The sequence below is a fragment of the Phodopus roborovskii genome, unplaced genomic scaffold (assembly GCF_943737965.1).
Source record: "Phodopus roborovskii unplaced genomic scaffold, PHOROB, whole genome shotgun sequence".
In the NCBI taxonomy this organism is placed as follows: domain Eukaryota; kingdom Metazoa; phylum Chordata; class Mammalia; order Rodentia; family Cricetidae; genus Phodopus; species Phodopus roborovskii.
In genome coordinates this window covers 115595-142786 of record NW_026125344.1, presented here as the reverse complement: position 1 = coordinate 142786, position 27192 = coordinate 115595, and the positions used below count along the sequence as shown (strand labels likewise).

General features: G+C 37.0%; 1 pseudogene; it reads left to right on the top strand.

Moving 5' to 3' along the window:
* Positions 1 to 1864: 1864 nt before the first annotated feature.
* The window catches only part of LOC127214312 (transcription initiation factor TFIID subunit 4B-like), an 82159-nt pseudogene continuing 56831 nt past the window's right edge, over positions 1865 to 27192 (top strand).

Here is a 27192-nt window from a genome sequence, read left to right as displayed (position 1 = left end):
AGGAAGCTCGTGAGCAACTGGTAAGTTAGGACTGTCCATAGGACACATTTCAAAGGGAAAAATGATGTTTCAAATATACTTGCTAAATTTGTGTCATTAAAACTTTGTAATCACATATAGAAAATCATATAAATATCTTTAATGTGTTTAATCTTATCATATGTCTAAGATAAACATAATATGCGCTTATATTATTTTTATGCCAATATTTAAATGTATATTTTGTGGACGGATAACAACTCATTAAATATCCTTTAAATCTATGATCCTTTGCACCAACAGACAGTAGTTCAAAAATTTTTAGTATAGAATATCTTAATATTCTTAAAGATAAATAAGCCCTCAACAATTTTTTGGGGCTGGAATTAAAACTAAGTATTAAAGCTATTCAATGAAGAATAACAAAACTGTTGAATGTTAACATATGTAAAATTAAAAGAAAATATGTTTTCCAAATTAATGAAACTGAGTAGGAAAATGACATTGATTTGCATTTGTAAATTTGATGTTGTACTTAATAGAAAGCAGTCAGATATTCTTTTCTTACTCTATTTTGTGATGGGTTGTTGGAGAATTCTGTTGTCAGAGTTAGCTAATTATTGTTTTCTTGTTAGAATATTGAGCATTTTGGTAGCCTTCTGTATCTGTGGGATATTGTTTAGTCTACTAGGTAATTGTTACTCTGGTGTATAATTTTTGTAATAGCATGCATTGTTTAAAACAAATGTTGATTATTAGAATTATGCAGCTCTTCTATATGTAATGTATTTCCATATATTTAATGTATTAAGGTAATCTGGTTCCTTATGTTACATAATTTTGCATATGTATTACATATAGCTGTAAAATCTATGCCTTTGTCTACCTACCCACCTTACATCTTGTGTGTGTGACTGTGGTATGTGTAAGTGTATGCATTTCATACACAGAGGCCAGAAGAAGGGTGTGTCAAGCACTTTCAGATCACCACTGTGCTTCATTTGTTTGAAGTAGGTTTCTTATTGAACCTGGAGTTCATGTCTTTTTTGCTAAACTGGTAGCAAGCGTACTCTTAGTAATCCTGTCACTGCCCTGGTAGCACTGGGACATGGGAGATTATATTTGATTGTTATGTTGATGTTGGAATCCAAATTCAGGTCTTTGTTACAGTGCGAGCTCTAAAACCACAAGCTACCTCTATGTTACATAAGTATTCCTTGTTATTTCAATTTTGTTTTGTTGGTTTTTTTGAGACATGGTTTCCTCTGGGTAGCAAACCTGGCTGTCCTGAATTTGTTTTGTAGACCAGGCTGGCCTTGAAATCACAGAGATCTGCCCGCCTCGGCCTCCCAAGTGCTGGGATTAAAGGTGTGGGCCACCACCGCCAGGCTACCTTCAACAGTCTTTTAAAAAGCTGCATTCTAGGAAGCTATTTCAGAGAAAGCAGTAAATTTTTCCAGAATTACGATTCTTTACATATTGGAATCTTCTTTATGAAAAGAATACTGTGTTTACTGTAGTCTCTGATTGGACATGTCTACTTTATTCATTTAGTTCTCTGGTGACATAAGATAAAAAGTCTTTCTGAAGTTGTAATTTACCACTTGTCTACAATCATGAATTAAGTACTTTGCCTCATTTAATTTTTAAGGGACTGGCTCACTGCTGTCAATGCTGGCCTTCATCTCCCTACACTAAAGTGATGCTCCTTGTGTCATCATCCTGAGTAGCTTGCCTCACAGGCTCACCACTACAACTAATTTTGTTTTAAAATATTTGTAAATTACAGGTGTGTGTGTGTGTGTGTGTGTGTTTGTGGTCAGATGTAAAATAAATAAAATAAATTTGTATGTCTAAAAGTGCCATCTTTCTCTCTATTTCTTAGATGCAGAAATTGAAGCAGAAGAATTTACTAGAAACTATATATTGAACTCAAGTCTGCACCTCAACCACATCTTGTACCTTTTCTTAAGGTAGGGGGTATATTTCTTTGGAGAAATTGTTTGGGTTAAATTGATTTAAAATCTGAATGTTTTAATGTGACTGGAAATCAGTGGGAAGATACTAACGTTGAATGAAACTATAGCACTTTGTAAAGTATAAGACAACATTCATAGTATTGACTTGAGCAGTTTAGATAAAAGAGGCCTAAAGTGGTTTAAGAAACATTCACTTGCTCTTAGTTACTTGGGCAAGGGGCTTATATCACATGTGTGGAGGTCAGAGCACAACTTGAATGAGTAGGTTTTCTCCTCTCCCATGGAGGTTCATGGTATAGAACTCTGGTGCTAGGTTTGACGGCAAACATATTTACCCACTGAGCCATCCCACTGGTTCCCCACAATGTGAGCTTTCTTGCCTGTCAGGGTTCCACTTCCTTGAACTCTAAATAAACACATAGATGCTATATTAATTATGAATCTGTTGGCTGATAACTAGCTCTTTCTTAATTATTAACTCCATTTCTATGAATTTCAGTATTTCCACATGGTGGTCTTATACTGAGAAGGGTCCGAGCCTCTGACTCCTTTGGTGGTTCACATGGCGACTGTTCTGGGGGGTGGAGGGATGACTGTCTTCCTGCCTTCCCAGAATTCTCCTCGTCCTAGTTCTACCTATCTTCCTGCCTCATTGGCCAGACAGTGTTTTATTCATCAATCAATAAGAAACATTTACACAGGACTTCCTCATCAGCTCCTCTTTCTGTCTAAATAAAAAGAAGGATTTTAACTTTAACATAGTAAAATTATATATAACAAAACAGTTATCAAATAAGAATCCATAGTTAACAATATTTATCCATTAACATTTGGCAAAATTTAATGAAAATATTCTATCATCTATCCTATCTTTGTGAGTCTAAAGTTTTATATATAATTTATTATTATAACTAAGAAACTATAACCATAACTATCTGTCTTCAACTCCATCAAAGACCACAGAAGGATAATATGTAAACTCTAGGAATTGACAGAGACATCTCGGCTGCCTAGACAGTAACCTGAAGTTTCTTTGTAATGTTGGAGCATCCGTCTTTAGCCCATAGGTCATGGTGTGTCTAGTAGATTTCTAGTCTACCTGTCTGCCTGTATTGGCAGTTTGTCAGTCATTTTTCTATGTGTCCTGCAGAATGTCTGGCAGAATCTTCCACGGCGTAGGGAACTTTAGGACTGTCCCATCTTGTTTTAGCAAATTTAGCAGTTACTTTCCTGTGGGTCCTGCATGTCTTTGTACATCTAGAGCCATAGCTAGTGTTGGGCAGATTTTTCTGGAATGTAAAATCACCCATGGACATTGTGTGAATGCCCTGACTTACTTGCTATTTATTGAGACAATAGAGGCATTGCCTCTAAGGCCCCTTCATTCCTAATGATTTTTAATTGTGGGTTCTATTCCATAGCAGTGATATTTTCCATTGGTGCTTTGCCCCCATTGTGTGTACTGTAAGGGAGAAGGAGAAAAATTATGACTATCTGCTGTGACAGATGATGTCAGTCAGCTTCTCACTTGTAACAATAAATGTTGAGTGTGTTAAGCTTTTAAGAGAAAGTCATGTTTTGGCTCAACAGTTTTTTTTTTTAGAATTCTTGATTTGTGATTGCCTCCATGGTTTTAGCTCAGACAGCGTATCATGACAGCAGCGTGTGATAAAGTCAGACTGCCTGTCAGGTGGCCTGATGTGAAAGAGAAAGAAACTAGAGTCCTGTAAATGGCATGCCCCACTGGCCGTAAGATGAGGGTTCACACTGGGCCCCACCTTTTTAAGAATTTCTACTAGTACTTTTCCATGGTGCCAAGTTGGAGTCCAGTCCTCTAATACACAACCTTGAGAGGCGCCAAGGTTTATCTCAACCACAGCAGAAGACATGATGTGCATTGTTCACACTTGATTGCCATATGACCTTTGAGAATAGATACTGTGATAGTATTTTCTGTTTTAGAGAGAACAAAAACCAGTTAAATTTCATTATCTTTGTTTGCCCAGGATATTCATTTTTACTTTGAGTGTTTTGCCTGCATGGATGTAAGTGCACTGTGTGTTTCTTATCCCAAGAGGTCAGAAGGTGTTAGATCTCTTGTAACTGTAGTTATGGATGGTGTGAGTTGCCATGTGGGTGCTGGTAACCAAACCTGGACAATCTACCATCGACCATTAACTACAAATAAATAAATCCCAGGGAAGTAGTGGGGCTTGTGTGCCTTTCACCTTCTACTACACAACAGTTGGAAGGAACAAATTTTGTGCTGATCTTTGTCTTAAAATAAGTTTTTGTTTCGAGAATTTCATAAATTCATACTGTATGTTTTAATCATATTCATCATGTCCCTCCCATCCATAGTTTGATGCTATGTTCATTTTATAGTCCTTATTTAATACCTCCCAAGTTCATGTTTTTTTAATTATTATTATTATAAACCCAGTGAGTTCAGTTTGTGCTACCCATATGCTCATGGGTGTGGGGGGGACATTATCTGTTGTGAGGCCAACCGTACCAGGAGCCACACTCCTAAGGAAACTGATTCTTCCTTCCCTCAGAGACCATTAGTCAATAATTCCTCAGTTAGAGGTGGGGCTTAGTGAGCTTTTCCCATTTTATGATGGGGTGTTGATGGCCTTGATTTAGTTCTGGTCTTTGTGCAGGCAGCCAGAGCTGTTAATGCCGTGGAGTGAAGTCCTGTCATGATCCAGAGGACTCTATTTTAGATCAGTCCTTCTGACCTGGTCTTTACTTTTTTTGCTCAAGCTCTTTGGCATGTCCCATGAGCCCTGAGGGGAAAGATCATTAGTATAGATCTCCATTTGTGACTGAGTCTCTTCACTTTGAACAGTTTTGACTTTCTGTGCTAACTGCCACCCACTGAAACAAAGAAACTTCTAATATCTGAGAGCTGCACTGATCTGTAGTTTAGAGTTAACAATTTAGATAAGTTTGGTATTATGTTCATTTAACAGAATAATAGTAGGTATCCTTGTAGCATATGAGCTCCCCAAATATTGGTTCCTGGTCAGGTTTACAGTACCAGGCATGCACATCCTATAATATCCTTGCCAGCATTGCACCCATGTGTGTATTTTTGCTAAGCCACTTATTACTGTAATTCAGCAGAGTTTCTCTCTAGCTAACACAGTTGATGACTTATTTTCTGGCAGCATGCATAGTACCTTCCAGTATTGTGAAGCTAACCAGTAATGAGGTACCTTCCTGATCAGTACTAACTTGATTTCTCCATGTCCTCTGGGGACCCTCTTCCATAGTAGGGTCTTACCAAATGGAAATAGCTTGTATTGCTTTCAGGGTCTCTGTGACAACCTTGGCTAACAAGTTGAAGGGATGTATCCCACACTTTTACTGTTTTCTTTTTTTTTAATCCCTTCCCCTATCTTCCCATCCTTTTCATCACCAAAATCTCTGTAGACCAGGTTGGCTTCAAACTCACATAGATTTGCCGCTCTGCTTTCCAAATGCTGGGATTAAAAGCTTGCATCACCACTGTTGACCCCATTTTCTCCTCTTTTATGCAGAGATCTTGTGAAGGTAATCATAGCTTGACTCTGTTCTACATGGGCCATCCCTTCCTCTAGTGCTGTAACATTCTTTTTTATTGTTTGTAGTTTTGGTTTTCTTTTCTTTTGTTTGTTTGTTTGTTTGATTTTTCGAGACAGGGTTTCTCTGTGGCTTTGGTTGTCCTGAACTAGGCTCTGTAGACCAGACTGGCCTTGAACTCAGAGATCCACCTGCCTCTGCCTCCTGAGTGCTGGGATTAAAGCAGGTGCCACCACCACTTCTAACCTGCTCTAACATTCTTTACCCCACTTCTGTGATATTCCCTGAGCTTTGAAGGGGGTTGATATACATGTCTCAGTTATAACTGGCCATTCATGGCTACTTATCCTAAACACTTTGACCAATTATTAGTTTATATAGACTAGTGACTACTGCAAAAGAAGCTTCACTGACCCAAAGCTAACACTAATCTAGAGATACAGTTATTTAGAAAGCAATTTGGTGAGTATATAATGCTCATTTAATCCAAAGAACAGCAATAACATTGTTACTAGGCTTATGATCTCCTCAACCAGAAGATTTCGAACCAGTTCATAGCAGCAGGGCTTCAGATCTAGTCAGAAAGCAATTATCTCTTCTGTAGTAGTGGGAAAGTCACTGTTGCACTAGTGGCTGCATCTTGCTTGGCTTTGTGCATGGAGAATACATAGTTGAATGAAACCCTTTGGTGGCTTTCCCTGGAACAGCCTAAATGGCACATCTGAGGACTGGAGGGGTACTAGCATGGATGAGCTGCCAGTCCAGTTTCAACTTGCTTTTTTGTTTTGTTTTGTTTTGTTTTAGACCATATGCAACAGGGTCTTATTTAATAGTCAGGTCTAGTGAGCAACCAACAGCAGTGGCAGCTGCCCATGTTGTTTGGGGGCCTTGGGACTTTGACCAACAAACTGAAGCAGTAGCCCAATGCTGGCAATGAGAATTCCTTTTACTGACCTCTGGGTTTCCTGCAAGCAGCTGTATCTACCACACAGGATCCTCCTCCATTCTAACTCTTACTGTTTCTAATAGCTTACTAAGCATTGGATTCTTCCTTTTTCCTCCATACTTTCTAGTTTTAGTTCTCTCTCTCCCCATCCTCCAGCCTCTTTTGTTCCCTCCTCACTTACACCTTTCTACCGACAGTATCACTCTCCTTTCTGTCATGAGTTGTAGTACTTGTTCCTTGCCTAAAGAACCTTTCTAAGGCGCGAACTCTAGTACCCTAGCTAAATTCACTAACCTAACCCACCCCTCCTTCCTTTCCCTTCCTTTCCTTACTTATTTGGAACTCACTTGTAGACCAGGTTGGCCTTGAACTCAGATATCCTCCTGCCTCTGCCTCCAGAGTGCTAGGATTAAAAGGAGTGTGTCACCATTCCAGGCTGTATCTGGGTTCATATGACCCGTGAATTCTCTCCCTCTCTCTCTCTCTCTCTCTCTCTCTCTCTCTCTTTTTTGAACACTTGATATCTGCTGGCATCACTGAGAGAGCTTGGGGGTTAAACGCTACAATAAAGAGGATAGAATTGGCATTTCAGCTTAATCTGGTCATGGTTAAGAAATAATTAAAGATATACTTATATTGTCTGTTTAACTTTCATTAACATTTGTTGCCAACTAGTTTTTCTGAGAAATTCCTTTTACATTTCCAGCTAAAACATATTAAATCATTTTTTTTGTGTTTTATTTTCATGGAAAGGCTTTACATCCAATGTTTGAAAGCAGAAAATGACCTAGATTTTTTCTATGTTATGATAATCAATAATCTTTGTGTGGACTTAGATGCGTAGGAGAGATGTGTTTTATTTTACCAAGTTGATCATTGACATGTCCAAATAAATTTAATATTTTGTCTTTATATTAATATTTCTCAAATAGAGAAAGCAATTTGGCCTTTAAATTATTGTATACATATATTATTAGAAAAACAAATGATACTAGTTTTCTCAGATGAAACATTTGAGATAATTTTATGTTGTTAAATACAAATTTTCATTGTTTTTAGCTTATTCTGTTACCTTTATGTTCTTTTCTCTTACCTTTTCTAGAAGAGTGTGCTGCATTTGGTAGCCCTAACTCCCAGAGCTTCATTGAGAACTGTGTTCAGGGAGATCTCTAGTGAGGTGGTCGTTGCCTCCTTTGTACCACGACAGCAACGATCTCTTTCCTGTGGTGACAAGTACTGTTTCGAGTCCTTGTTGTCTCTGGAGCAACAGCACCCAGAACTCTGTCTGTTCAGACTCTGAATGCACTCTCTGGTCCAGGAGGAGCAAACACTGGAGTTGTGGCATTGCACTCTGCCATTCCCAGGTGCTGGGGCAAGGTTCAACACCTGCAACTGTTTTGCTCCAGACTTCAAAACCTCTTACAATAGTACCAACACAGTGACAGCAGTATCCATTCATCCTGAGAAGCCAGTCGTGTCTGGGAGCAGCTACACTGGCTTCCATCAGTAACTTTTGGAGATACTTCAGCTGCACTCGCTTGTCTTCGCCTGTGAAGCCTGCCATTACCTCTGCTGGGACCAAACCTGACAAACCCGCCATTGGCACTCCGGTCCAGATCAAGCTTGCACAGCCAGGCCCCCTTCTTCCACAGTCAGCTGGCATTCCCACAGGCCGTCCAAGTCAAGCAAACTAGTGAGTACCAGTTCATTTCTTCCTTAACTACTTACTCAGAAACTTCACACATTCAGGAGATTGACAAGACTTTGTATACTTCCCAAATTTGACTAGTTGAGATTTTTTTAGCCTCACCTGTTCAGTTTCCCACTTTATGGTTGCACAGAGAAGCTCACACAAAGTGTTTACTGAACACTGAGAGGGTTTGTGGAAGTTGTGAAAGTTGTGATAAAAGTCTATTTTTATTTCCTACTCTATCCACTTTCCTTTCTTCTTTTTCAGTGCTAAAGATAGTGCAGAAATACCTTAGGCATTCTAGGGTAAAAATTCTGCCACTGAAATATATCACTGGCCTTTTTTTTTTTTTTTTAACTTACTGCCAAGTTGGCTTTAAATATGTAATCCTGGGAATACATAATTGTGCCCTCAAATGACTGTGTGTATTTCTTAATAAAAAGGATGGTTTTATATTAACATAGCCAAACCTGTTGTCACTAATAGGGGCATTAAGATAATATTTATTGTTCCAATATTAATCTTTAAATAATAATTGTTTTAACATTTATTTTATTTTTGTTTGATATGTGTGTTTTGCTTGCATGAATGTACATGCATGGGACTCACAGATCCTCTTCCTGATTCCTAAGTGTTGGGATTACATTACTATAATTATTTAAGAGCCTCAATTATTTGCTAGGAAGCTTCTTTTATGTTATTGCTTCAATATTACATTAAGTCTAAATATGTTTGGGAGCTATTACATAGGTGATTGTTATGATGACCTTATTTTAGTACTGAAGATTGAAACTAGGGCCTCGTGGAATTCTGGACAAGTGTTCTTTCTATTTCAGCTGTTACCCAGCCTTTGTTGTGCGCCTCTCTCTCTCTCTCTCTCTCTCTCTCTCTCTCTCTCTCTCTCTCTCGTGTTTATGTGTGTTTATTTACAGGTATGTGGAAGTCAGAGGTTGATAATGGATTTTTGGTGGATTTCAGTCCATCTTGTATTCTGCATAGTGCAGTCTCCTTGGAGGTGTGGGCTATTTTTCCTACTTCTGACACCAGATATCGTGGTTTAATAAGGATCAGGATAAACAAATGGGCCGAACAGAGGTTTATTCAGGGAGAAATAACTTACAACCCAGACAGATGAACATCAGCAGGTTCCACCGGATGCTCTCCTCTCTGCCCCCCACCAGCAAGAGAGCACCCTGGGCTCCTCCTCAGACCTAGTTTCCCAGGTCACTCCCACCCCTGTCTCCACCCCCAATGGGCGTGGTCAGTGCCACAGATGCCAACAAGGTGAATATTTCACTACATATGTGCCACCCGTTTTCTGGTGCCTTAAGAGGCCAAAAGTGGGATTTGTAATTACAGAGTTGTGAGCCTCCCACATGCAAATGAACTTGTGTCCTCTGGAAGAGCAGAAAACACTCTAACACTGAGCTATTTCTCCATCCCTTCACACAGTTGTATCCTCCTGTTTCTGCCCCTCAGTGTTGGACTACAGGCATGCTGGGAGCACTATCCATTGAATCATTTTCCACTACATTTTGTCTTTCAAACAGGCCAGGCGGAGTGGTGTAGGTGGTGATATACACCTTTAATCCCAGACTTGGGGAGGCTGAGGCAGGGATCTCAGTGATTTCTAGGTCAGCCTGGTCTACAAAAGAGTACCAGGACAGCAGGGGAAACAAAAGAGTCAAAACAAAAGTCCCAGGGTCTTGCTCAGTTGCCATGCTGCATTGACCCTAGTCCTCCTGCCTGCCTCCGCCAGGACTAGTATAGGCCTGTGCCATTCACTAGGCGTGGCTCTTATTTGGAGTTTTGCTACTAATATTTAAAAAAAGATAAGGAGTAAAGGAGAGTAAAGAGAATAAGAGTGCATTTTTATTCTTGGTATGTTGAATATATTATTTGTTTAAAAGAAGGAAGTTTTAGCTGCTAATTTGTTTATTATTTAGAATTTTATACTTCATTAAGGAAAACACACTCAGTATCTATCCAGATGGGGCTTTCTCTGTATAGCCCTGGCCATTCTGAACCCACTTTGTAGACCAAGGAACACCAGATCTGCCTGCCTCTGCCTCCCAATTGCTGGGATTAAAGGAGTGTGCCACCAGCACACATTTTATCAGAAGACTATAAAAGTATTGTTAACTCGTGGGAGCTGCTACATGGTGAGTTAATTTGCAGTTGCTTTTCTAAGTTCTTAACACAGACTGCTGTTCTTTTGGTTATTTGGTGATTGCTTTTGTTATATTGTTATGTTATGTTAGATATGCTGTTTTGGATCCTTTGATGTAGTTCACTCTCTAGTGTATGATTTTAAGAGGCTGCATCTGCCCATTATTAGTCTTTAAGACAACTTCAGGCATAGTAGGTGGCTGGCATTGAAGGACAGTCTTAACAGTTAAATAGTGAGGTAACAGTCATTTAGAGCGCCCTCACCTCCTTATCTCTTAACACTGTGTTTGAATTAATATATAAGCTGTGGCAGGATTTCACTGGGTGCCTGAACTTAAACTGAGATATGAAACATTTGTTTTTGTTCAGACCCTGCTCATCTACTTTCCTGTCTGGCTTTAAGGAAGAGATCATCTGTTTATAGTAGACCTTTCTGAGATGAGCCTCACTTCAATACTACTTTTTCTTTAATAAATGAAATAAATAACATCTTTTATATCATAAGATGTCATATCTTTTTGGTCTCCTGATACATAACAAATGGCCATTGGTGAGACACCCAACAATACTGCTAACCAAAGCTTTATCTCTTTTAGCTTCTCTTTGCCAAAATAGTAAAATTCCAATAATACTTTTTGTTCTGCAGTCATCCAATCAGTGACCATGTCTATATTCATGCTATGATTTTATATCTTTAGTCTTCTTTTGCATAAGATCTCTAACTATGCTTCAAGTTGTAAGAATTCCTCTCCATGGTTTCAATTACATGGTTTCAATTCATATTATCTTATGAAATTCTACATTTTACCTACCACCAGTTTAAAAAGTAAGTTTGTTACTGCATATTCACTTCACTTCTATCTTTTCCTTGTTGATTATTGTATATTATATTCAGGGGTTCTATGAACTAAATTGTTCAATTTCTAGGTGAGAGCTTTTTTATTTGTACTCAAAGTAGATAGGAGAACGTAGCTTGGTAGTTTTCTGAATTTTGTAAGAATTCAGATCTTGTAAAGACGAACCTTATTGGCTCTTCGTCATTTTTCCCATAGAAATTATACACTCAAAGAATACTAAACTTATTAGTTTATCCTTAATTTTCTTATATAGAAACAATCAGGGTGAGTTTTACTATCATTTAGCAGCTTTGATCTGGCAGCTAAGGATTTGAAGAGCTCTAACCCCAACCCTAACCCCAACCCCATCCCCACTAATGAAGCAGGGGTAGCAGTAGAGAAAACTCATCACAAACAGGAGCAGACAGAATCAGCAGTTGGAAAAGGCTTTTTATTGAGGGTGAAGAAACACATACTGCAAACACACAGAGAAAAAGAGGACCCAGGACTGAAAACTCCAGTCTCAGAGTTGGTCAGTGGGAGCATAGGATTGCTGATTAGTTAACAGCTGTTTTGTAACTTGTCCTGCCTTGCTTTTACCTTGTTGAGCCAGTGCATCCACTGGGGCCTTCTGGGTAGAGAAGCCCTGGAAGTCCTTGTTTCAAGTTGGCCAGGCTTTTGTCTGTCTAAGGTCAGGTGAGGAAGAAGCCATACATCTTAGAAGATCATCATCTTTATTATCTAGCTGTGGCCTCTCCCCTGTTTTTTTTTCCTACCAGGGAATCTAACTCCTGGTTTCTTAATTTGATGCTTGAAAAGTTCTCTTTTAGATATTTGTGTAAAAATTATCTTACCCATTGAACAGAAGTTAAATTTTAATTAGCAAAAGTAATTTAATCTAGAACAGCAAAATTGTAATTTCAGTCAGTTCATTTTAAAATTTAAATTTCTAAAATTAATTTTACCAGATAAAAGTAAACACACAAATCACATGATTTGCAAACAAATTCAAGAATGAGAAAGTTAATTAAAAATCCAGCCCCCTCCAGGCAATTTTGGAAAGTAAACTGAATATTGTGGTGAAAATGGAAGAAACAAAACTATAGGGAGAAAAGTCAGAAACACAGAGCTCCTTTTATTATTATTATTATTATTAACAAAAGTCATATTTTATGTAGTAAAACATTACGTGGACAGGGAAATGTGCAACGTAGAGGTATCAGGGTGGGAGGTTCTACAGCATAGTTGAGACCTGATTTTGGGGAGAGTATATGGTAACTTTGGTAAGGGATGCAGAGGTTAAAGGTTGGAAGACTTGGGGTAGAAACTTCTACCTGCCCTTCTAGTACTGGGAAGAAAAGCTGACCAGGAAAGGTGTGTCTGTCCTGTGAGTTACCCTCTATCAGCAGCTTCAGGAGACAGACCATCTTGAGGATGATGAAGTCCAACTTCACAGGCAGTTCAAAACAGGTTCCACAGAAGATGCCCAAAGTAAATATGGAACTAAAAGTGTCACTCCTCCCAGTATACAGTCTGAAGTGAGAAATGCCAACAGCTAGGTGAAGTCTGGATTTAGGTTGAGTCTGGAAACTAGAGCTGGAGGTCAGTCAGAGCTCCACAATGAGAGCCTGTCTCAGAAACAGATGGAACCAACCCTAGGGGCAGGATATCATACAACTCATTGTTAGAGTGCTTGGCTACCAAATATGTGGAGCCCCAGGTTTTAATACCCAGTGTTGCAAAACAAAAACAAGTAACCAAACTCCAGACCAGTAAGTCTGACATTTTGTGATGGCTTAGCTCAGGGTCCTAAGGTTCTCTGGCAATAGAGCTTCCCTCTCCCCTCCCCCATCCTCCAAATAAGGATCATACATAATTTGGAAGGTCCCCAAGAGACCTAATGTGGGGCAGATGTAGGAACAGCAGGCCAGCTTTCCAGGGATCCTCCAGATGAGCAGGCACAGCACAGTTGCCTCCACCAAGCAGCAAAAGGCCTGAGGCTGTGCCTAGCCCAAATAGAGGGAGGTTCTCAGCTCTTGCTTTTGAACATCAGATACCAAAGGGTTGTAGAAATTCTGGATGATGGAGTTGGCCATCTGGAAGACAGGAATGAAAGTCATGGCCACAGAGTGACAAAGATAATCCCAGAGGGGCTGGAGAGATGGCTCAGAGGTTAGGAGCACTGACTGCTCTTCCAAAGGTCCTGAGTTCAATTCCTAGCAACCACATGATGACTCACAACCATCTATAATGAGATTTGGTACCCACTTTTGGCCTGCAGGGACATTTCAGGCAGAACACAGTATACAATAAACAAATCTTTAAAATTAAAACAAAAAAGAAAATATTTAAAAAAATAAAAAAGATAACCCCAGAGACTAGCACCAGTTGAGGCTTGGAATTCTCCATACATAATGCACTTGGCTCCAGCAAGATACCAAAATGCCAAGCAGGACAATGAGGAGGGGGATAACACAGGGGCTTTTGCAGCTTGTAGGTCCTGGGGCAGTGCCAGCAATATAGTAAGTCATAATACACCTTGCACTCCACCTGGACAGTGCTCTGAGCCACACAAGACATACTTAAGTTTACATTTTTATTACAGATAATTATAATGTAGGATAAATTGTTTTTGTAAATTTTTACTCAGAAGCATGACTTTTTAAGCAGATCATCTATGTTTATAATAAACATAGATAAACTTAATAAGAACTTCTAATTATCTCACTATCAGTAGCTGGCCCAAATACATGATGACTTCTTCATTGAAGTGAAAATATGGACACTCTGCTTTTCTGTCTTTTTCTTTGAAGCTAAAAAAGTAATAGTCTTGTTAGAACTTTAATTTCTTCTTATCCCCAACTGTATTTCTATAGCTATTATATTTAGGAGAACAATATTTTTGAAGGGTTTAGGGTATACTTTTTTTAAAAATAGTACATAAAAGTCCTTGTCTTTTATAGATATATTTTGAAATATTATGGATTAAAAGGATTTCTTAAACCATTTGGTGGTAGTGACGGCACATGCATTTGGCCACTGGGAGGCAGAGGCAAGCAGATCTCTGAGCTTTAAGCCAGCTTGGCTCACAGAGAAAGCTCTAGGACAGCCAGGGCTAACCACAGAGAAACCATGTCTAGAAAAGTGCAAAGAACAAACAAGATTTTTTTTTTTATATTTGATTTAAAATTGGAAAGTGGGTAAAAGATACATGATTATGCAAGATGTAAATCATTGTTTAATCTGGGTAGTGGTATAAATGATTTCATTTTGCTCTCTTTACTTTTGCATGTGCTTGAAATTTTTTCATGGTGGAAATTAAGAAATAAAAGTAATATCTATATCATTATTTTCTTAAATTTGAATTCTCGCAATAGAAACATATTTAATGTATGTGATAATATTTTTCAGTTTTGAATGAGGTAATTTTCCTGCATTAAACTGAATGTAGTGGTAAACACCCAAACCTTAGCTAGCATTTAGGAAGCTGATGCAGAATTCCTATGACTCAGAGGCCATCCTGGAGATGAGTTTTAAGTAGGCATCATTTTTATTGTGCTAGATAGAGGTATATGTAGCTATATAAAAAATAAAAATGGAAGCTCTTGTTCATTGCTAAAGCAGGCGTCCTTGTTTAACTATAATGAACTCTACTGTTTCAGGTAGTCCAACAGCCTTCAGGAGGCAATACAAAACAGGTGACCACCATTTCCCATTCCTCGCCTCTTGATCACTCAGAAATGTGGGACAAAGATGCCAGTGAATACTATAGTGCCTACTAGTAAGTTTCCTCCTATATGTGCATGTTGGCATTCCAGCTTCATCACAGTGGATCTGGGACATGACAGGGTTTACACCTGTTATATTAAGAGAAGAGGATTTAAAAAATGGCGGAAAGATAGCTATTACATTTACAGAAACACTCTTTAGGGGTATATATTATTTTGATATAAACAACTGCTTATGGAATTATATTGTTAGATAATACATTCTAGTAATAGTAAATGTGTTAAAAATACACCAATATAAACAAAATATTATCAACATCTTTCAGTCATTTTTGTGCATGGCATTTTTATAGTAATACTAATTTTAAAATAATTTGAGACTACATAAAACATAATCTAGAGATATTTACAAGATGATTTCTATGGTTGCTGAAGATAGTCTGATTATTTCATATTTACTAAAAAAAAAAAAAAAAATCCTGAATTTTCCTAATGTGACATGATTGCTTTTTTATTTTTTACTGTTTTCTTTCTTGTTTTGTTTTTACAGCCCCCATCATAAAGCAAATTACTCTGCCTGGAAATAAACTTGTCTCACTTCAAGCTCAAACATCTTCTATTCAGAACAGTAAAATAAAAGAGAATGGATCACCATGCTTCAGGTAAAGAAATTCAGTAGTTAAAACTTGGCATGAAAGTAAAGTGTTAGAGGGGGGAAAGATGGTAAAGAATAATGTCTAAATAAACACATATGGATGAATGCCATTTAAAAATCCTGGAAAGAGGTAGTCCCAGTTTGATTTATAGCGCCCACATGGCAATTCATAATCTTCTATAACCCCTAGTTTCAGCGGATCCAGTGGCCCTCTTCTCGCCCTCTGGGCAGTAGATTCATGCAGTAAGCAGACATAAATGCGGACAATATAACCATTTACTTTAAGAATAATTGAAAATTACTGAATATAATTTACAAAGAGAAAAATCTTACATGCTGTTTTCAATGGACTTGAAAAACCTGTGTAGTAGTAGTCTAGACTTGGGTCCATTATCACCTTCATGTACCCTTCAAGTCATTTACCTTTGTCCCCTGCTTCTGCTAGCCCCATTCTTAGATTTGTCTCAGCTACAGATCATTTTTGTTTATTCCTGAACTTTATGTTGTAGAATATTATTCTTCTTTCTTTATTTCCAATTTTGCTTCTGTAGTTTTAGGTAATGGCAGTTAGGAATGTTTTGAAAATACTAAATGTAAAAGTCTAGAAATAATCCATATATTTTTAATGTGTCTTTCTGAATGACATGACAGAGTCTAGTGTCATCATGTTAAGCAGGTAAATCATCCCTTGTACAATGTTCCCAGATTTGCTGTTCACTTCTTGGTCAGTTGGTAGCTACCACAATTATCAAATAAGTCGGTGCCTGTGTTCAGATAGTTTAGGCTAGGCAGTGTCACAATGTAGGCATTGCATCTTCTATTCATATCATACAAAGGGTGATTACAGGTTATTTTGAGGACTGAGAAAAACCACATTAAACTTTTAAAGTATATGTTATAATTATTGCTGATTAGCCTTACTGTGCCTAATTTACAGATAAACTTTATTGTAGATGTCTATATGTAAGAAAAAAATAGTATATATGTAGGGCTTAGTTCTTGGACCTTTGTCCAATTCCACAGTCCTTAGGTACTGCCGCTCAGGGGCTAGATGTTTTTGAACAGGGTCTTTTTTATTGTAGTTTCTCTCTTTTTATTGTGGCACTCTGAGTTTTTCATTTTTATAACTTTAATCTTCAAAAAGATGCTTCTCCTTTTACATTTCTCTGCCAAGAATCTCTTTCCAATTATTCTGACTCTGATTATATTAGTCTTTTTCTGATATTGTATTTTGTCCTTCTGCCTAGTGATACTTCTGCTTTCTCTTTCCTGGGGCCTTTGGTTTTTGAACAAGGCTGGAGGCAGGGTGCCCATGGCATATCAGGCATCATAGATGAGTGGGCTTTACGCCGAGATTTATTTCTCTTTTTCATTTGGAAATCATTTGTAGTTTGGATATTTTTTGTCTTCAGGCTGCATAGAGGCTATAGCTATTAATGCAATAGTGCTTCCAGATCAGTGAGTTTTGGCAAAAGGCTAAACCCATGTGCCAGGTACCAAGATAAAAATAATATTTTCAACATCCCAAAAGTTTTTCCCCGTGTGTGTGCACGCGCACATGCTTCCTGTTTAGTGCAATCTGAGATGGCTCTTCATGTTTTGGTTTTTCTTCCCAGGTATTCTGTGATTAGAGAACATAATCTAAACATTTTTTTAAAATTTATTTTATTTTACATATCCATCCCAGTTCCCTCTCCCCCCCTCCCACTCTCCCTCTCTACCCCTTCACATGCAGCCTGACCATCTCTCCCCTCCCATTCCCCCACCCCAGTTCCACATGTAGGGCAATGCCATCCAGGTGGGGGTCATGTAAATCTGTCAAGTCATTTGAAGTAGGGACTAGGACTTCTCTCCTGTCTCTAGGTTAAGGCAGTTATCCCTCCATGGGGGATGTGTCTGCAAGGTCCTTTTGTGTACCAGGAATATATCCTGGTTCCACTGTCTGAGGTCCCTTAGACTGCTCAGTCCTTCTAGCTGAGACCCATATTCAGGGGACCTGAGTCAGTCCCATGCTGGCTTCCCAGCTATCAGTTTGGGGGGCCCGTTAGTTCCTCCCTGTTCAGGTCAGCTGTCTCTATGTGTTTCTGCAACCTAGTCTTGTCCCCTCCCTCTGCATTTGGATTCTAGTTCGACACAGTGTTTAGTTATGGGTGTTTTGCTTCTGTTTCCAACAGGTACTAGATAAGGACTCCATGATGGTGGATAAGTTAGTTGTTGGTCTCACTATCCGGGAAGGGCATTTATGGTGAGCCTTTCCACGGTTGCTCAAATTGTTAGTTGATGGCAGTCTTGTAGGTCTCTAGACCTTTCTTTAGGGTTCAGTTTTTTCTTCAAACCAATATTGGCTCCCTCTTTTATGTTCTCTCTCTCTCTCTCTCTCTCTCTCTCTCTCTCTCTCCTATCTCTCTCTATCTCTCTCTCTCTTTCTCTCTCTCTCTCCCTGTTTGTCTTCTCTCTCTCTCCTGTCTTCTATTGCTACTCTGACTCAATCTTCCTAGTCTCACGTGCCTTCCTCTCCTCCACTTCTCTTTCTCCTAATTCTCTCTCCATTCACTGCCCCCCCCCCACTTCCCATGTGCTCTGGGGGACTTGTCCCTTCCCGATTCAGGGAGGGACTTTATATGACTCTCTTAGAATACACCTTGTATCCTAGTTCCTCTGGTGGTATGAATTATAGGCTGGTGATCCTTTGCTCTAGGTCTAAAATCCATATATGAGTGAGTACATACCATGTTCCTCTTTATGTGACTGGGTTACCTCATTCAGGATGGTTTCTTCACTTGCCTGTGAATTTCAAGATTCCATTATTTTTTTTCTGCAGAGTAGTATTCCATTGTGTAGATGTGCCACATCTTCTTTATCCATTCTTCAGTTGAGGGACATCTAGGTTGCTTCAGGTTCTTCCTTATTACAAATAATGCTGCTATGAACATGAGCACATTTAGATTATGTTCCAAATAATCCACATCCATGCAACATAATCTAAACATTTTTAATCTTAAAGTTGTTAGGAGACTTCATTATGGTGAGTCTTGATGACTATCTTATGAGCATTTGGTTTGATTAGAAGTTTTGTAAAATGTTAATTTGTTAAAGGTGGCCAATGGTATCAACATGATCTATATTCTAACATTTGTAAAGGCTTTTGTAGCTTTTTCTATAACTTAACTCAAAATGAGTAATAAATACCTAACTCTGTTGCTTCTTTTTCTATTATTCTTGTCAATTTTTTACACTGTGTATTAGGACCTTTGTTCTTAGGATTTGTCAATAAACAGGAATGTACCTGTTTTACTCATTTTGTTTCCATCCCCCAGGAGTTGACATCCCTTCAATTTTTGCTTGCTTTTTTTGTTTGGCTTTCAAATGGTTCTTTTAAAAAAGTGTTTTATAATTATTACTAATTAAACATTTTGCAAATGACAAAAATGGTAACCCTATTTCTTTCTTTTTAGACAGTATTGTTTTGGAGTGTAGTTATTTATCTTTCCCCTCAGTGGGAATAATTAATAATCAAGTTACTGTAAAGACAATGCCTAGTTTTTGTTTTGTTTTGTTTTGTTTTTTAATACCCGGTTATTTGGAAGATTTCTTAGTTATTGTTCCATTGCTGTAAAGAGATACCATGACCCAAACAGCTTATAAAAGAAAGCATTTAATTGGGATCTTGCTAACAATTTCAGAGAGTGATTCCATGACCATCATGGTAGAGACCTTGGTGGTAGGCTGTCTCTCAGAACTGGAGACTGGGCCTAGCATAGGCCTTTGAAACCTCAAAGCCCACCCCCTGTAATATGTACCTTCCCTACAAGGACATACCTCTAATCCTTCCTGAACAGTCAGTCTCCCAACTGGGGCAAAGTCATCACACATAGGAGTCTATGGAGGCATTCTCATTCAAACTACTACAGGAGGGATTTTTTCCTTTCCTTCTTCTCTCCCTCCTCCCTGCCCTCCCTCCCTTATTTGTTTTCTTTTTAGAAAGAATTCAGAGGTCTGAAGCAAACCTGTAGAAGTCATCTCAATCCAAGCTGTAAAGCATCTCCTTACTTGGCAACTGTAACTTTGTACCCCCTTGAGGTAGTTCCGTAGGATTTCAGTGGGGACTTATACTGCTTTTCCTTTCCTTGCAGGGCTATGAACTCCAAGTTTTAATGCCCTGGTACTTGTGAAGGGATTGAAGTTTATTGTGCTTTGTATAAGATCCCCCTCCATGGCTTGCTTGGCTTCTTTAATATTTCCCATGAATGCTTCATGGGTAAATATGTCACTGCTTTATATGGTTCATAGCCCATATTGGCTTGAACACTCTTGAGGTCCAATTTTCTGTCTTTGCCTTTACAGAATTACCTGATACTCTGTTGGCTTTTCTGTCCCGTAGCAGCTGCTGGTTAAAATGCATATGCACCAAATGGAATGATTCAGTGATGCTCTGGGTTTGAGACTGTGATTCTTCAATACCTGGGTCTCTTTGCAGCTTCTAATACCTTCACAAAAACCTTTGAAGAATAGTTGTTGTGGTTCTATAAGTTTTTTTCATATGTATATGTGTATGAATATTTATATGTGTACGCAAGCATATCCTGTTAATAAGATAATGACCTATAAACAGTAGATTGTGTTTAAACCTATATAGATTGTATACAAACCTTACAACTTTAATAGTTTTGGTTCAGATGTAGAGTTAGTGTTTTACAATTCACATTTATATGGTATAGTTTGTTCTGAAATTTTAACTTTAAAGTAATTGAATTTGCTAAGTTTTTGAAGTTCTTAGACATTGTTTAAGAGATCTTCCAAATAGAGCATGAGTAGTCTTTACTGTTGCCTTTTCACAAGTTTTTCTTCTATTTAAATATTCATGTCATCAGGATTTGTCAAGTTTTCTTACGTTGTGTACTAGGGTTTCTATTTCAACATCGGAGAATCAGTGACCCACAGCATCTCTTATGTATTTCAGGGTGCTTTTAAGGTCTTAAACTTACACTTAGCAAATAACCCATCTAATGTCTTTCCTTGCATCCTGTTATCATACCTACTATTGGGTATGATAGGATATTTCACTCTGTAGCCCAGGCTTGAGAATAAGTGCTATGTAGAACATAGTGAGTTTTAGGTACTCTACAAGGATTAGGGAATTAGAACAAACAATATGCAATTCTCTTGCCTTGGCCTCCCAATCTGGGATTTCAGGCACCTAATTCCATGCCTGTTGCCTCTGCATTCTATCATTTTCTTCCTTTATTTCCATTCTTCCTTTACTCTCTTCCTTCTTTTGGCTGTACTTAAGCTTTTGCCGTTCCCTATAAATTTAAAAATCAGCTTGTTGAGTTTCCTCAAATCTCTGTAGGGTTTCAGTTGGCCTGACGTTGAGTCCACAGGTCTTTGATTCTCTGAGTGACTGTTTTAAAATTATGAGCCACTGTTTGGGAATAGTATTTATATCTTTTTTTAAAAAAGCATCTTAAATAGAATGTAATTTATTTATGTGGATATGTATGATTTTGTTGCATATATCCAATAGATTTGTATTTCTAGGTACTTTTTTGTTAATTGTAAGTTATATATTTGATAATTGCCTTTTCTGTTACTAATACAAAGAAATGCAACATTCTTAAAAAGATTTTTACCACTGGTCTTTTTTATCATTTCTAATATTTTAAGATTTTTTTTTTTTTTAGGGTTATATAGACTGATGACAAGAGTACGATTTTAATTATGGATGACTTTAAATACTTTTTCAATACTTTAAAGATATCATTACATTGTTTCATAGCATTCATGTATTATTTCACATTTAGAGATGAGTATGTACAGCAAAATCACCCTGAGTCACATTACAGGCAAAAGCAACATGGTTGGAATTTCAGTGACTTCAACCATTGCATGATAATTGTTGGATATTAATATTTAAATTTTCTATTAAAGGTGAATATAAAGATCAAGCTGGGCATTATGGTGGTACACTTCTCTGTGCTAGGCAGAGGCAGAGAGGTACAGAAAGGCACAGAGAGAGGCAGAGGCATCTCTGTGAGTTCAAGGTTAGCCTGGTTTTCAAGAGGTAGTTCCAGGACAGCTGGGCTACACAGAGAAACTTTATATTGAAAACAAACAAACGAAAGTGAATATAAAGATCAGAAAAATAATAAGTTGGGACATTTAGAAATGAAAACTGTAGTTGAAATTTTAACTTTAGTGTATGGGTAAGTCAGAATTGACCTGAGGATCTAAATTCAGTTTTCTTAATTCCATAGAAGATTTATTATTGTGATAGAAACTAGAGATGACTGGAGACCAGTTTTCCCAGTTCTCATCTAGACAGCTCAAGATACTTCTTCCTACTGTGCCAGAGATTTGTGTTAGCCGCAGGAAACTGCCTGTAAGGCTGTTCTTCCTTCAGGATGTGCACATTGCTGGTTTCATGGTGCTTTAAAAAATTTTTTTGACAGATTCTGTGACTCCAATGATTTAGTCCAACCCGATATGATTCTAATGTTGTGTAATTGCTCTTCAGTAAATTTAGTTCACCTGCATGCAGAACTGTAAGAATGGGAGGTTTCTAGATAATGACTTTGCTCAGTTTTGTTTTGGTTGCTTATTTCCACATTTATGTGTATGCAGTGAACAATAATATATTATTGTTTGTTATACATTTCCCTTTGATCTTTCAGCTTTAACTTTCTAGTGGTTTTTTTTTTTTAAATTTTAAAATCATGTTGTGACTTTTGAATTCCAAAACATCCTCCCTATTATGAACTCCTACTGATGCACTTCTGTGTTTTGTTGGGTATTATTTATACAGACCTATTTCACATAGATGCATTTACTTTTACATCTTTAGTTCTTGATAGTAACTTTTCCCAATGGATTTTTGTTCTCAACATTAGTTACTAGGAGTGCTTTACCTTTTTGATTAGAAATGCCATCATTGTCATAAATTTGTGTTATGTGTGGGCACATTTCAATTAATACTATTTAATTTTATTTTTATATTACTATTTGGATGTTTTCAATTAAAAAATATTGTGTGTGTGTGTGTGTGTGTGTGTGTGTGTGTGTGTGCAATAGCATGTATATTGAGGCTAGAAGACAACTTTGTAGAATTGATTTTAGCCTTTCACCTTTACATGGGTTTTGGGATTTGAATTTAGTGGCTAGGCTTATATTGTAGGGCAGAAAATACCTTTACGTTATGGGCCCTCTTATTGTTATTGTTATAGCTAATTTCACTGTGTCTTTTTTAAGAAAAATAAATTCCCTTACTGTGATAATTTTTTTTTTTTTTAAAATCAAAAGTATCCTGGTATTTGTCTTTTTTCCTCTTAAACATGAATTTTAGGATCAGCTTCAAAGTTCCATGAAAACAATATATTGAGATCATTTGGTTATGTTAATTTGAGAAAATACTGACTTTTTGTTATGTATAGGATTTCCCACTTAGATCCATGGTTATATTTATTAGATTTGTTTTGGAGATAGAATGAAACCTGTTTAGAGTTACATAAGTAATTTGCAAAGTTATTTCCCATATTCAGGGAAAATACTCAAAAAGAGTTTTGATATTAAGAGTTTCTAGGTTTGAAATTGTGATCCCACAGTAGTTATAGTCATGAAATACGCTGAAAGCTGCCTCTCATCTTCATACATAGACTTGTACATTTCACAATCCTTTAGAGAGAGTTCACCTAGCCAGTCATTATAAAGTTTCGTCTTCAAACATCTGTGTTGTCTCTCAGGTATTTATCTAATTTACTGATTGGTTTATTTATCTTTCTGTGTATTTCCTTCTCATTTATTATCTATGAACATTTACAATATTATTGCTTGTGTGTGTGTTTGCTTGAAAATTAGGAGTGTTTATATTCTTACCTATTTCTAGATACCTTTTTAAATTTATTTTATTTTATTTTATTTTTGAGACAGTTTCTCTGAGTAGCTCCATTTTCTTCCATTTCAGCACCCTTTCTAAAGTTTTCCTTCTATTCACATCTTTGCCAACGTTTTTTATTTAGTTCTTGACTCTTATTTTGATTGGGTGTTGTTGAATGTTAATGTAGTCTTAATTTACTTTTCATCTTTTGAGAAGTGTCTTTTTATTTCATAATAAGCAAATTTATTTATTGGGCTATTTGATTTCTTTTTCTTTAGTGTTTGTATGTTCTAGGTTTTAATACTCTGTCAGATACCTATCCAGTAAAGATTTTTCTCTCATTCTCTAGGTTGTGTGCTTACCTGTTAACTCTTTCCTTTTCTGTGCAGAAACGTTTTAATTTCATGAGGCCCCATTATATTATTTTCTGATTGTTCCCCTACATTTTCCTCTAATAGTTTCAGAATTTCAAGTCTTAAGAATTCAATTCATTTTAAGTTAAATTTTCTTAGATTGTGAGAGGTAGGATTCTACTTTTTTTTTTTTTTTTTTTTTTTTTTTGATATATCAGTTTTCCTAGCACCATTTGCTGAAGAGGTTGCATTTTCTTCAATGTTTTATTTTTGGTGTCTTTTTTTTTTTTTTTTAAATCAGATGTCTTATTTTTGCACTAAGCTTTACTTTCAAAATGCTTTCTAGTAATTTGGATCACATGTAAATTTACATTATTACAGTATGTTTTAAGAAATATGTGCTACTTTATTCCAAATGAAACTAAAAAATAGACCAGTAGTATATGACATTGGGTCTTGTCTTAACTAAGCCAGATGGGATTTAGCAATACAGGGTAGTCAGAGATATCTGGTTAATCTAAATTGCTTTGTGGATTTGTGACTTTCCCTAGAAAATTCTAGTTTGTATTTAGCTTCTTGGTGATTATTAGATGTTGTATAGTGTTTAAAACACCAGAGGGCACCAGAGATTCAGGTTTCATCTAGAGCAAGGTAATAATGCTGTTTCATGTCTTGTATTACTGCTAAATCTCATTCTCTGTTTCTCGATATTACAAGAGTAATCAAGTTCTCTAAAATTTTTAAGTGTGTTTAAACATATGCATCTTTTGTGTGTTGTGCTGCTGATATAATATTTAATCATTTCAGGATAGTGATTTTTATTTTAAAGAGAGAAAACAGTAAGGCAGCAGGGAAAACACATGCATGTTAGCTAAGCCCACTTTAGATTAGGCATATTAAAATCCAACTAAAAGATGGAAGCTAGATTCCTGACATGCCACAGGGCACTACATATGGTGACTTGGAATGAGACTGTGAAGCCGTTCTAAAGCTATTAAACACTATTCTGTTTAAAAAAAGAAAAAAAATTCTACAATTGCCATACATTTGATTTTTGAGTGAGTGAATTTATTATATATACAGCAATTACAAGAACAAATAGTAAGTAGCAGCTAAATACCAACATCAAATCAGGTATTTGCAGCATTCAGCAGAAGTGACTAGCGAAACCCTGATAAAACAGTGGTGCTGGGGTAACCAATTGAGAGTCCTAGGCAGAACAGAGAGTTCTGTCCTTGAATGAGCTTCCAGTTTCTCATTCCACTTCAGGGATTTTTATAGCATTGGACAACACATTGTAACCATCATTAAAAATAGTTTACCTTCTAGCTTTCTCTGGGGTACAGTGTTTTTAATGCCTTGGCTGTTGTGTTCCTTTTTTCTTGTCATAGATGAGGGAGTCAGTCTGCCCTATCAAAGGATCTTGAGAACACTGGTGACAAACCGGCTTGAGTCTGAGATTAGGGGTCCAGTCTTGCTTTCAGAAAGCAAGTACAGACAATACATGAAACTAATATAATTTATATTGCAAACATAAGTTTATCACAGTAAATGATGTTCAGGAAAAATTATTTTTGTGCTAAAGCCCATAACAAACTGACGAAAAGCCTTAATGATGATCACACTATGATAGGCTTATTATTTTATCCTTAAAATTATATATATGCTTAGTTCCTAATACAGTTTTAACTTCTAATATGGCTTTCATTCAAGAATACATGATGCAGGTATGGTTTCATCTTTGTTTCTCAGAGAGGGCAACTGATAAGTAAGTAGAGATGGGAAGAGTCATCTGACAATTGTAGGGCAGAGGCTAAAAACTTTGCTTCTAGCTCTAGGACCAGTACTACACATTTTTATAGCTTGGTTCATTTCTATGTTTAGTTCATATCATGCAGGTATGCTTTTTCAGGAATAACAGGACTAAAGATGAGGTTGGTAAAGTGTTTGCCATGGACGCCTGATGACCTGAATTTACTCACAGGAGCACTAGTAAAGGTAGAAGGAAGAAATGACTTTGCACAGTTGTTCGTTGACCTTATGTGTGCCTCCCATCTCTGTTTCTCTTACACACACACACACACACACACACACACACACACACACACACACACTGCGCGTACATACCACACATTTTTAGATATTAGTCTTTAAAAATTTTAACATCATTTAACTAAAAACCCCTTAGATTTCTGGTTTTTATTATACTGAATAGAAACCCTGAGTGCTGTATATGATGTTTTTGATTATGTGACCTTCATTTTAAATTTACTTTCTAGCTAATCCTAAAAATATTAGTTGGCTAGAGAGATGACTCTATAGTTAAAGAATACTTGTTTCTGCAGAGGACTCGGATTCAGTTTCCAGCATTTGATAAGGGTCACAGCTCCAATTCCAGAAGACCCAGCACTCTCTCTGGCTTCCACTGGAACCAGGCACTCATGTGGTATATATGTATATATGTATGTTTATGCAGACAAAATACTCATATATATATATATATATATATATATATATATCATAAATTTTAAAAGCATTAAATTCTGAGAATACTTTAGTACGTTAATTTCTCTCTATATTTAAGTTAATTTAAATATAAATACACATAGAGAAATGAACAAGTTTATGTAAACATGTTATAGTTTAGCAAATTGGCTATTGGGGGAAAGAACTTGGAAGGCCAACTTCACAGGCAAGATGCTAAGTGGCTGAGACTAGGTGTGTATTAATGATACCTTGCTTATTTTGTTGTTTTGTTAGTAGTTAAAAAGATTATTTGACTTATATATAAAGAATTTTTCATACTACTTTGCATAAAACTCAAAAGGTTATGTAGTAGGAAAAGTGAGACCCATTCATGATTTTGTTCCATTGTCGGGGGGCTAGCCCAGAACCTATTTATATGTCTTTCTGTAACCTCCTCCACCCCCCACACCCCACCCCTGTCTCCTTTTCCTCTCATTTTGTTATCTTTTTTGCTGTTGTGTACTTTGCCTGTCAAAGTGTTCTGAACTGTTTACAGGAGGCTAAGCTAACCTGTAATGTTTGGCATATTAAAAGTATTTTCAGTTTAGGAAGCTCATAGTTTACTTGTAAGAAGCATGTGGATTCCCTGTTCGTATAATATAAATTCCCTCTTTAGTCCTCAATCTGAGGGCAGGGACTCGTATTCTATCTACACCTTTATGAAAATACGGGTTCTGAGAAGTTAAGGTTTAGTTTACTTAGTAATTGGAATAGTCAGGATAGATAATAAGGTAGGCAAAGTGATTCAGAACTGGAATTTTTATTTGTCTCTGCTCATTATATTGTTCTAGGCAACCAGTACATTATTATAAGGCACATAATTCTTTAAATATCTACATGCAAGTTATATACTGCTTTGTTAGTAATATGGTCAATAAGGATAGTTTTGTTGTA